Source organism: Callorhinchus milii, unplaced genomic scaffold, assembly GCF_018977255.1.
Source record: "Callorhinchus milii isolate IMCB2004 unplaced genomic scaffold, IMCB_Cmil_1.0 Scaffold3, whole genome shotgun sequence".
NCBI lineage: Eukaryota > Metazoa > Chordata > Chondrichthyes > Chimaeriformes > Callorhinchidae > Callorhinchus > Callorhinchus milii.
Genome location: NW_024704744.1, coordinates 95,909,956 through 95,922,375, shown reverse-complemented (window position 1 = coordinate 95,922,375; position 12,420 = coordinate 95,909,956). Strand labels below are relative to the sequence as shown.

The 12,420-nt window shown below is 42.2% G+C and overlaps 1 long non-coding RNA gene across 1 annotated transcript in view; it reads left to right on the top strand.

Moving 5' to 3' along the window:
* The window catches only part of LOC103180814, a 64,848-nt gene that overhangs the window by 32,932 nt on the left and 19,496 nt on the right, over window positions 1-12,420 (top strand). Inside the window, exon 2 of the long non-coding RNA XR_488142.2 lies at window positions 10,137-10,300. This is a non-coding gene — a long non-coding RNA (uncharacterized LOC103180814). The remainder of the gene's footprint in view (window positions 1-10,136; window positions 10,301-12,420) is intronic.

The following is a 12,420-nucleotide window of genomic DNA, read 5'->3' as shown; positions in this document are numbered from 1 at the left end:
AAAATGTAATTTTGTCGTTGTTGTTGTTAAATTAATGCCTTCAAGTCGCTGCTCGCACCTAAGTATCCAGGCTCACACCTGAATAATGGCCACGTGGCAAGATATAACCTAATATAAATAAATGATAATAATCCTTGCATATGATATAGTACCTTATCATGTCGTTGAGATGTCTCAAAGCGCTTCACAGGAATATACTGTAAAGTGGTTTGACTGTGTATTTGTGAATAAAACATGTCAGCCAGTTTGCACACAGCAATGTCCCACAAACAGCCAGGGAGCGATTGACCAATTTTATTTGGAGAATGATTGTCCAGAAACTGGAAGAAGCTCACTTCCATAGGACCCCCGTGTGCCACAGGATCTTTAACGTCCACCTAGAACAAGCAAGCGGGGCCAAAGGATGGATAAAAAGGAATTAAATCACCTTTGGGAGGGGGCGGAAAAATAGTGGCAAGGAAAAATTGCACAATAGATATATCTGTTGCATCATCTGGCAGCTACTAACCATTAGGGGAGAGCTCAGTGGAAGTTTGCTCATGTTCTCGGTTGAGGTATTTACATGCATGCACCCTAGACAGTCTGTAGGAAAGAGAGGCAAAACTTTACCTTAAAAAATAGGTCCAAAAATGTAATTGCTTTACAGGCATAAAAAATACACTCATGCAAATATTGCATTGGCATTCACTGGGTATTCTTACTGGATTTTGCAGGGGAAAAGCTTATTATGAGGCATTCTGACCTGTCTGTTTCATAGCATACATCATGGGATTGCTAAAGGCCACCGTTGGCGTGTATTTTGTTTCTTGCATTTGATATAGTGCCTATAATTTCAACGTCTTGAAGCATTTCACAAGTATCTGCTGTCAGATGTAGTGGCTGTGTTTTTTTTAGTTAAACTCAGCAGCCATTTAGCACTCAGCAAGTTCCCGCAAGGGGTCGAATGACACTGGCAGAAACTGCCCCAAATCACAGGATCCCGAGGTGCTAAACCTTGCCTCGGAAAAACGCCGATGAACTTGGCAAGAGTAACGGTACGACACAGCAATCTCTCCCCGAGCCAGTCCCTGACTTACCTCCCACCCCATCTGCCTCAGCAACAGATGGGTAGACACGTGGAGAGGAAGGATATCAATGGATACAGCGAAAATGCATTAAATTGGGATTTAAAAGAGCTACCATAAACTTAATAAAATAATGGGACAGGGTTGGTGGGCTGAATGGCCACCATCTTCCTCAGCTGTGGTCATCTCGAGAGGACAAGGAAGGAGAGGCTGCCTCTGAAAACCTTCAGCTTCCTAAAGAACAGTAACCTGGGAGCAGGTTCGCTCTGCACAAACTTTGTGGAAGTTTGCCTTCAACAAACTTAAAGGTTTGTTGAAGACAAAAGCATTGTTTACCACACCAGGATGCTCCTCACCCAGTTTAACCCCTAGCCCCCCCCCCCCCAAAAAAAATTGGTCACTCAATCCATGACTGTTTGTGCTGTGAGTAATTGGCTGCCGCGTTTGGCCCACAAAATATACAGTCAATTCACTTTACAGTGTATTCTGTGAAGCGCTTTGACATGTCTCAAAGATGTGATAAGGCCCTATAATCAATGCAAGAATTATTATTGTTATTATTATCATTGTTATATGCCTTCCTTTACACTTTGGAGTGTGTCGAGTGACTATGTGGGGATAGGGCATTTCACTGCCAGGGCTATTCAAAGCAGCCATTGTAATCTGCGTTCCCCCTTTGCTCACTTTAATAGACAGCCATTAATGCTACAAAGGAAACACCATGTACTATGTATCTGCATTTGAAGATAGGAATATAATGCTTTATCATTTAGAGAAATCTGTTGATATTGCCTTTGGAATTTTCTTCTCCATTGAGTATCTTTTTGGCTGCTGTCCAGTGCTATCACACCAGATTAAAACAAAAACCTGCATAGCTGATTAAAGGTAGATTGATCTGTTATGAATGCCCACGGAAAAGTCATAAACACTGCATTTTATTACCAAGATCTCTGTAGATCAAAATGTACAGACATTTTGGAAACTGCTTGGACTTGAGGCTTTCAAAGCCGCAAACAGTTCACATTTTTAACGCTATTATCCCTGCACAGGATTAGTAAAATAATGATAATGCGCACAGACAAAGACTTGGCATCAACTTGCATGTAAGCAGTCCATCCAGATGGAAGCACTCTAACCATTATGTCTATAGTTCTGTACTAATAAAGGTGAAATGTCTCTGTGTGTGTGTCTGTGTGTCTGTGTATCCGACGATCACGCAATAACCGATTGATGCAGAGACATGATTTATACCTCTTCGGAAAGCTCTTGCATCTGATAGTGTCATGGGCATATTTTTTTGTTGGGATCTCCTATCGTTGATGGGCTACATTAAAAAATGCTTTAATTAAGCCCCAAAATATGAGGTATGCATCGTATTCTGCTACTACGTAGCGCCAGAGGAAAGCACACACGGTTCAGAGAGATGTATGTATATTCTGCAACAGATGTATGGCACTATTTTCTGGGAGAGAGACTGATTGAGAGAGCGCAAGGGAGACTGGGAGAGAGATACTGAGAGAAAGAGAGAGAGAGAAAAAGACTGAAAGAGAGAGACAGAGATCCTGAGACAGAGAGAGACTGTGAGAGAAAATATATTAAAGGAGTCCTCCCAAAAGGAGTCCTCCCAGCTGAGTATAGATAAAGACAAAATGTCTGTCTGTGTATCAATCTACATCCATATTGGTTGCACGTGAAGCTGAAACGGGTACAGCTAGTATTTTATGAAGACATTGGATGCTTGGAATGGTATGCACACACTCTCCCTGGAGGGTTGCATCCCGTTTACCTAATTCCGGAAATTATTAAGCGCATCATGCCTTTCATGGCCTTTATAAGTAATGCTTCAGTTTGAATCTTATAGCTATTAAAACACCAGCGGGTATGCATTCCAAGGAACACAGGAGCTAAGACAGCAGACTGGCAAAGGTTTTAGAGCCCCTCGTATTGTCCCAATTACATCTTATGCCGGTGCTTTGGTTTGATGTGACAGCCAACGGAATGAGAGCCTGGCAGGCAGCGTTGGACAGGGAAGTTCAAACTGGCTTAAAATAACAAAACCCGCCATTACTCACCGATGGCATTCCTCTCGGGCTTTCAAAAAGGAATTTGTTTTTTCCTGGAAGGAGTATTTCCAGAAAACAGGGGAGAACATAATTGTAAAACGAGAGCTGAACCAACTGAAAGCAAATCCAGAGAACAACTGGAAACACGCGTGGAATGCACTGCCCTGGAGCACTAGACGCAGAATTGACTGTGGTGTGTAAAATGGAGATAGATTGACGAATACAGAGAGAGAAGGTAGGGAAATGGGATTGAAAAAATAAATAGCTGCCATGAACTAATCAACCACAGAGCAGTTTTGATGGGCCAATTGGCCTACTCTTGTTCCTATGAATCTGGCCCATGTAACCAACTGGTTCATCAAATGCTTCAATGTTCATTTGCTTCATGTGTCCCTTGGACGAGACGTTAAAACATAAGTCTTGTCTGCCCGTCTAGGTGGATGTTAAAGATCTTGGAATACTAATTTAAAAACAGAAAGGAGTTCCTCCTGCTGTCCTTGGCAACACTCCCCAGTTACATTGCTTAGTTACTTGGTGGTTCCTTGTAGGAATCTGTTGGTGTGCGAAAATTCACTGTCCCATCTTACTATTTAGGATGATTTTCCTTCCTTCTTAAATTCTTAAGTTCAGTCTGATTTGGGAGCAAGATTTCCACAGTTCTTAAAAAAAAATCCGAATTTAAAAACTCTTCGTGATTCTCCATAACCTTATTTCATGATAAGTTAGTCTTACAAGACGAATAATTGGAGTAATTGGAATTAGTTTTTGTTGGATATACGTCCCAAGCAGCAAGAATATCTAAAGGAGAGAATAAAAAAATATTCTTTAACAGAAGCAAAGAGGTTGCCTTTCTTCTTTTTATCTCTCTGCCTCTATTTTGACATCTTCCATTATGTCATTCCATTCCATGGTTTACTCGGGATAGGGGCAATCCGTTTCCCACCCACTTCCAATGGCATTCTCACACTAAACCACTTGGAGGTGCTGCCGCACTTGGGAGAAGCAGGAATAGGACTGGCTCGACTGGCTAAAACCCAAGCTGAAGTGGATAGACTACTGACCTTTCGGCACAAGAGCACCAGTTGTGTCAATGTTACCCCATTTGAACCCAGAAGCCAAAGAAAGTTGTCTTAATCCATTAAGTGTCGGCACAGGACGCCAGATTCTGCTGGGAAGCCTCTAAAGGAAACGTACGGACAAACCTGCGTGGGTTTGCACTCTGATGTTTAGAGTTGCAAATCTCATGGCCATCCGTAAATATCCGAACTCCTAAAAAGGAATAGTTGAACCTCCTATTCATTGTGTTCCTTTCTGCTCAGTGAGGGGCGCTATATCAATGCAAGTTGTTGTTGTTGATAAGCTTTGAGGCTTTGCACAACAGCAACCTGGATTTATATAGCATCCCTCGCATAGGGTAGCATCCCAGAGTGTTTAGGGCACTCTGTAAATGCAAGCTCTTTTCTAACGAATGATCAGACGAGGAAGACAGATGATGTCTTTGGTCTTTCATCATAGGTAACTCCATAAAATCCTAAAACCTTTCTTCACACTAAGCATTCTGAGATTGGGGCAAGTACCGGACTGTTGATGTCGAATCAATTTGAATGTATAAAAGGGAGATGAGTACTTGGGAAGCCATGGTATTGAAGTATGAGTGGAGTCCTGTAGCTCAGTAGTTAGAGCACTTGCCTCGCAAGCGAGAGACCTGGGTTCGATTCCCACCAGAGTGAAACACTGGGCAAGTTTCCTTACTCAACACGCCTGTTTACCTTGCAGTAAGTAGGAACACGGTATTTAGTCGATTGGTGGATCGCTTTTCCAGGGGTGATAATCCCTTTCTAAAAAAAATTGGTTACTTCAATCCACGACTGTTTGTGGGGACACTGCTGTGCGCAGTTGGCTGCTGTGTTTTGTTTGGCCACAAAATGTACAGTCAATTCACTTTACAGTATATTTCCGTGAAGCGCTTTGAGACGTCTCGAAGACGCGATAAGGCGCTATATCAAATGCAAAGAGTATTATACGGAAAATGGTGTGAAAAGGTCTGCCACGGTTTAATAAAATGACAGTGACAAGCGTGATGGGCTGATTACCCTCTCTTGCTTCTGTGTTCTTAAGAAAGCGATGGACAGAAGGCAGCTTTTTGTCTGATGGATGCCTATTTAACACCAACCTGCTGACAGTATTTCACAATCGATCAATAGCATTGGAACTTGGTCTTCCATGGCCTTGCTCTGTCTACGAAGAAGGGTCATCCCCAAGTCTCGCCTTCCTTCCATAATGCTGATTGGATTTCCAGTATTTGTTTCCATTTCTAATTTAAAAAGTTTTTGTTTCTTAGCCCGTGCCTGTACAATGGTGGAAATTTCCAGGGAGGAAAAGCTCAGTTTCTTACAGTAAACAAAGATTCCGATAACAAAACCCTTTGTAGCTATTTGAGGAGCAGATAAAGTTGGACATTTCTATTTGGGTTTGAAATAGGATATACTATCTCACTGTAAAACAATGGCCCATATTCCCCTGGCCCAGCTATATATTTGACTAAAAGTTATGAATGGTAAAAGGANTTTTTTTTCACGTAGTAGCGCACATCATTTTTTAAAGTACATCTTTACCCACCCAGACGCCAGTTATGAATCTTCATTCAAATGTGGTTTCATTTTTTTATTTTAGGAGGGTTGTTGTGGAGCCGTAACCACAGCTCAACACAGGAAACTGCAATCTCTCACTGAATTTGTCCCATTGAACAAAGCACTGCTGCGAAGATAAGTGTAGATTGAAATGAGAAATGTCAACGCCAAAACCAATCTATTGAGGGGAAGGCGAAGGAAGAATACTTGAGTGTATTGTATTGGTGGCACTCATTCAGCCACCAACCAGCCTTATTTATGTCTCTTGCACTGCAGCTTTCAAAACCCTTTGATCCTCCCATCCACCGAAAATCAACGTTAGCTTCAGCAGGAGGTAAAATTGTCAGGCAGAGAGTATGGCCCTTGCGTTTCTACCTTGTCTACCTGGTTACAATTAAAAATAACTTTCGCGTAGATGGCGCTCTGAATGTACGGTAAAACGCTTCACAACGGCTGTGTGGATCACCAAGCAACGACAACAGCAAATGAAGTTGTTTAGCGTGGGAACGAGAGGAAGTTTGAGGATCAATAAGGTAGATTTTGAAGAGTTGTTTGAAGGGGCGAGGCGGAGGGATTTTGGGAGAGTTCCAAAGTGACTCGTTGGGAACCAAGCTTAGTCGAATCAGAATGGGCTGAGCTGGAGACATGTCTGCGGTTCCCGGCTCTCTCAAAAAGCCTCGCTTTAGCCCAATCACAAAGGTTCCACGGTAACAATGTATTTTTTCTGGGAAAGCTATTGTACCATTCAAATGGGCTGGGTGGGAGCGGGAACCTGCTCAAAAGCGTACGTGAATCCATTCATACTTTAAAAATATGTAGTTATTATTGGCAGCTGGCCTTTGATAGGGAGCTGTTGCCCTCCAAACAACCTCTGAGCTTTTCGGATCCTGGATCTCTGCACTTTAGGTCTTCTGTGGCTGTTGGTGTGTACTGAGTGATGTCCCTGGTTGGATTGGATTTGGATTCCAACAAACAGCTTTGACAAATTCACTCCTAAAGCTACCTGGGCTAAGACCAGCCTGCCAGATCCGCTCCACCATTGGTGACAAAGCTTTAAGCCGTTCTGCCCTCGCTCTCTGGAACTCCATCCCTCTCGTCCCTCCCCACCTTTATAGCTGCCAGACAACCAATCTTTCAATTGTGCTTTTGGTTTCCACCTGTTCTCACCTCAACAACCCTGCCTCTGTTGCCTTTCGTCCCAACAATTTGACGTAATTTAACGGATTTATATTCTTCTACGCCTCTACGGGACCCACTGTGAGATATTTGTCTACTTCCAAGGCTGAAGAGCCTCAGCTTACGCCCGGTCGTTCCTCATGGGTTCGTTCCTCTAACACTGAGGATCGGCTGAGTTTGCTTCTCTTGCACTGCCTCTCGGGCTTGAACTGACTCCCTTTAGGGTCACGGTGACCAGAACACAGTGCTCCAGTTGTGGTCTGATTAGAGAGCTGCGCAGCTCGAGCAGATCATGGGAAATCTGAACTCCGCTGGTTTGGGAATATAATCCAGATTCCTTCAAACGAAAGGCTCTCGAAAAATGTTAACAAGCTCTGTAAACGACATGAACTGCCATTGAACTGATGGTTTTTAAATGGATGTGTATTAATAAACAAATAATGATCTTTGTAGTTGATATATAGTGCCTATAACATCCGGTGGAAGTTTTTTTGTAAAGTGCAATTTATTATCTATTTGGAAGTGAGTGACCACAGCAGCTGATTTGTGAACAGCAATGTTCTCACAAAGCCATGAAGTTCCTGACCCATTTTATAACAATCCTTGCATTTGGTGTATCGCCTTATCGTGCTGTCGAGACTTCTCAAAGTGCTTCACAACTGGATTGACTGTGTATTTTGTGGCCAAAACAGGAGAAGCTCCCTTCTCTTTTTAAATAGTTCTCGTGCGATCTTTAATATCCATCTAAAGAGGCGGGCGGGACCTTGGTTTAACATCTCATTGAGAGGACAGCACCTCTGGACAAGGCAGCACTCTACTGAAGTACCAGCATAGACAATGTCCTCAAAGCCATTGACCCGGAGACATGTGCAACCAACTGAGCCAGGCTGACACATGAGGTTTTAAGGTTGTCTATTTTTTAAAATAATATGGGGAACAATGATGCACACTGTGGGTACTTGCATTTTTTTTTAACCAAAACACTTCAAAAGTCAAAAATGTCAACGTCAGCTCCCTGAAATAGGGTTGACTGAAAGATGAGCAGCACTCATCTCAACAAAGTGATGTTTATTTAAACCCGAAGCTGGTGCATGGCATTCAGAAACGTTCATTTAGGTGTGGGCGCGTATATATAGAATAATGAGTAGTGCAGAGCAAATAAGACGCTTACGTCTTGTGGTAGGTTTAAGACCAGACTTTGTGTAACTTGCCAACAATTGTGCATATGGGCCCCAAACAGGTCAATGCTCATCTGCGTCTTGGTTTTTTGTACAGTGAAATTTATAAATTTGCCGTTTTTTTGTTTTTTAGCTCTCACTGCTTCTTGTTTAGGATCCTTGCACAACCTTGAGTAGATTTGGCACCCCGACATGTAATGGCAAAAAAGAGATATATCTTGTTCCCGTTAACCAGAGACCTGTAATTCCTTATGTTCTTATTTTTGGAAGTTGATTTTCCCCACCCGTTTTAGGAATGGTGGAAAATTGGCTGCTGAATGAAGGTTGAATTTCAAAACTGTTTTCCAAAATTCTATTCGTTTTCTTGCTTGAACACAAATTCCTTTTGGGAATGCGCAGCGCTGTATGAAATGTGTAGTAATTCCTGTCAAGAGCTGAGATTTGAATCTTTCTTGTGATCTTGTTAGATGTATAGACAGAGTCATTGCAAATCCTCATGAAAGCAACTTCAGATGAATGTTGGTGTATGCTGCATGCCTGACACTGTATTAATTCTATCAAAAATATAGACCAAGCTACTGTTGCTATAATGCTATAGCGCTTAAACTCAAAGGTAATTAAGTTTAAGACCAATTATGTCCTGACGTCAGACCATGAAATAATAAGTCTCTTGCTCAAAAAGAACCCACCACTGATAGCACCCTTCTCTCCCCCACTCCCCACCCCCAACCCCAAGCAAGAAAATACCCCTCTAAGGATCAGGACAACTTCAGACTTTATTGTGCAACCTGTCTACAGCTTAAAAAGTCTGCCAACATCCACCGCCACCAACAACAGCAAGGGTTTATATAGCACTGTTTATGTCGGGTAATGCCTTGGAGCACTTTACAAGGATGGGGTTGGACACCAAGCAATGGAGAATGGTGAAGGGGGAGCTGGCATTGGCTTGTTTGAAAAGTTTTAAAGTAGGACAGAAAGAGAGAGGTAAGACAAAAGAGTAGAGAGAGGGCATTCCAGAGGTTAGTGGCCCAGGTATGAAGGGCGAATGGGGCAAGTGTGAAGAACAGCCACTTGTGTAGAAATTGGAGGGCTGTTCCCACTATAGTACTCTGTTGTGGCATGAGACATCTTCAAAGAAAGGTGATCACATATGTAAGGTAACCTGCCACCTTCACTGTAAGTTAGGAAAAAAAGTGTAGGCCACAAATCTACACCAACAAAATTCAAGTGGTAACACTACAAAATATTTGGAGCGCAGGCATCAAGGCAGGAAATTATCAGCACATTCGCTGTTAAGAAACAAGAGTTTCAGAATCATTCCAGGTATCACAGTGGGTAATTGAATCGAAGTTTATTTTCTCGCATGAGGCCCACATGCGCACACGTTCCAGGGATGGTTATTTTTATTTTAAATGGGACTATTTTGGAAGACTTTGGGACTGTACATCATCGCAAGACATCCACGTATTGCCTTGAATCTCTCTGCCCCCTCTGTTGTGCTCTTAGCTATTAAAATAACTAAGATCTTGTATATTTGTTGGCCTTAAGACAAAAGGAGGAGCTATGGAGAGAAAGATATTCGCATCCAAATGACGGCAAACTGGTGCCTCAGTTTATCTGGTTCCTCAGTTTATCTGGTTAATCTATCATCATTGCTGCTGGGCTACTGGGTTGTCAGTCTAATGTGTTTCTTTTTTCCACACACAAACCCCCATTTATTTAATTAATGTTTTTAAGTTAACACTGCCTTTGATTTGCCAATTCCAGATGCCCTGCTGGGTTATTTACTACTCTAACTCTTCACTTAATGGTACAGCAGATTAGCAGATGTACTTGCTGCAGTTCCAGATGGATCGGATTTTAATGAATGGCGATAGTTTTATTTTTTCCTTTCCCCCTAGTTATTTTTTGATAGAAAACTTCCCTGTGAAATGGTACAGTATTAGTAGTTTGGTAGTGTGCTAATTTATATATATCCTAGTCTTTCGCTTCGGCATAACCTGGAACCTTAATTTTTCTTCACAGAAAGAAAACCCGAAGTCGAAATAGAGCGAGCAGTGTTAGTCTACAGTACAATCACCAATGCAAACAGAAGGACAGGTGCCTGGTGATGCTTCCTGTAAGTGCATTGCTTGCGTCACTAGGACAAATACACTTCTGGCATTGCAACAAAATACTCCCTGTTTCAGGTAAGCGGGTTCAAACAATGTTATCTCAAGCATGTCCAATTTCAATCGCAATTTAATATGGTGGAATAGAGTAAAGGTGAATTCAGTGCACCTCGTTATACAATGGTGTTTGGGATCCAGAAGATCTCATCCCATGCTATAGCGAGGTAACTGTCCATAAGCACAACTGGCTAACACGTGTGGACACCCCCCCACACCCCCACCCCACACAAAAAAAGCGAAAGGCCAATTCTGGGTCAGCGAGGCTGCTCTATGTGTGGAGTGGGCTACGCTTGGCCAATTGTGAAGGCAAGTTGGCTCAAGGAAGTTCAGAGGGGCAAATTTGGCAAATAGATTGATTGCGGGATATAAGAGAGAAGTTTTTTTGTTTGGGAAATTATATTTTAACTTGGGGCTAGGGTCAAGTGGGCTTTTCCAAGTCCTGCAGGTTCCTGTGTTTTTGCACAATTTGATGCATTTGCGCATTCAGCTATTAAAACGGCTAAGATCTGGTATTTTTGTGTCAACTTGGATAAGCATTAACCTTCTTTCTCCAGGGCTGCAGAACAAGAGATTCGGTGTTGTGATGGGCAATTTCAGGAGTTTAAACAGAGGGTAATTAACAACTAGAGCAGGTTACGAGGAGTGATAGTTGGTACCGGGGTCGGATCACCGCTGTAAACGTTTGGAGCCCAGGAGACAAGGAGAGCAGAACTTGTATTTGGGTGACGGTTGCATGGAATAGGCTGAGACAAAACCCCAAAAAACAATGCTCATAAATGTGAAATCGGATACACACTGTTCAGAGATTAAAATGAGCGAATGTCTCATACCTGACAATCTGGAAGTGGCACCAGCAACAATTTTTTTTTACGCTGATTCATTATGTGGCATCTGATTTTTTTTTGGGGTGGGGGGGGGAACAGGGGCGGTGGTGAGAACAGATATGCCCTGAATATTTGAAGCCATTTAGCTCTCTAGTAGCTAAATGTTGTCATGTACAGGTGCTGCTCTTTAATCTTCCACAAATCCTTATTTTCATTAATAGTTTGAAATATTGTATTTTTTTGGGGGGGGGTGTGGCAAAGGAAAGGAAAAGAGAAATCGATGATTTTTAATTTCAGATGTATCTTGATTCCTTGGTTAATTCGTCCTCCTTCCTGTCACCTCAAGGAACACTATTCATATATCTGACAGCAATGGTTTGAAGCAAACAATCTCTTTTTCTTAAGAGGTTATGTCTGATTGCATCTAAATATTTATAATGAATTCCTGATAACTCATCACTCCAACGGAAAGGGGGGCACTCAGAGCGACAAGTTATCAGGTGGCGAGTTAAGCAAATGTATACATACATCAATAAATGTGGCCCGGTTATTGACAGCATGATGACTTATGTGGTTGTGGCAGGTTAAGGGCAGGATTGAGTTATCAGACGTTTATTATATATTACAGGTGTAGATTTCCCTCTTCTTCCCTCCTCCCCCTTTACTGGTTTGATATTTCAAAGAAAAATCAACAATTGCTTGATGTTTATATAGTTTAGTGATTGAAGAATAAATACATTTATCTTATTTTAAAACCTGGCTCAGTCCCACCCTCTCGATCATATGGTTGTGGGTTTAAGATCCATTTGGGGACTAGAATTCATACTCTAGGCAGACAGTAAATGCTTGACAGTACAGCAATGCACTGTTCGAGGATGCTGTCCTTCAGGTGAGACATTAAGCTGAGTTCCTATACTCTTGTTCATATGGACCACAGAGATACCATGGAAGCTATCCAAAAAAGAGTTTCTTCCAGTCTCCTGGTCAACAATCCTCAAATAAAATAGGTCATTCACTTCATGGCTGTTTGTAGGACGGCTCTGTACCAAATTAGTTGCTGCGGTTGCGACATTCTCTTCGAATGGTACCATGGGATCTTTAATGTCCACTTGAATGGGCAAGTGGGACTCAGTTTAACATCAGCCTGGTACATCTGGCACCTGCTTGAACCTTCTGGTATGGGTTTTATTCCGGGGTTCAAGTGTAGTTCAGTGAGTGAAATTGTAAATCACTAAAGTGGAGCGCGCAAATTTCAAATACATTTATCCGTAGCTCCTGTCATTGTCTGGGAAAATAGTTCTATTTTGTTCTATT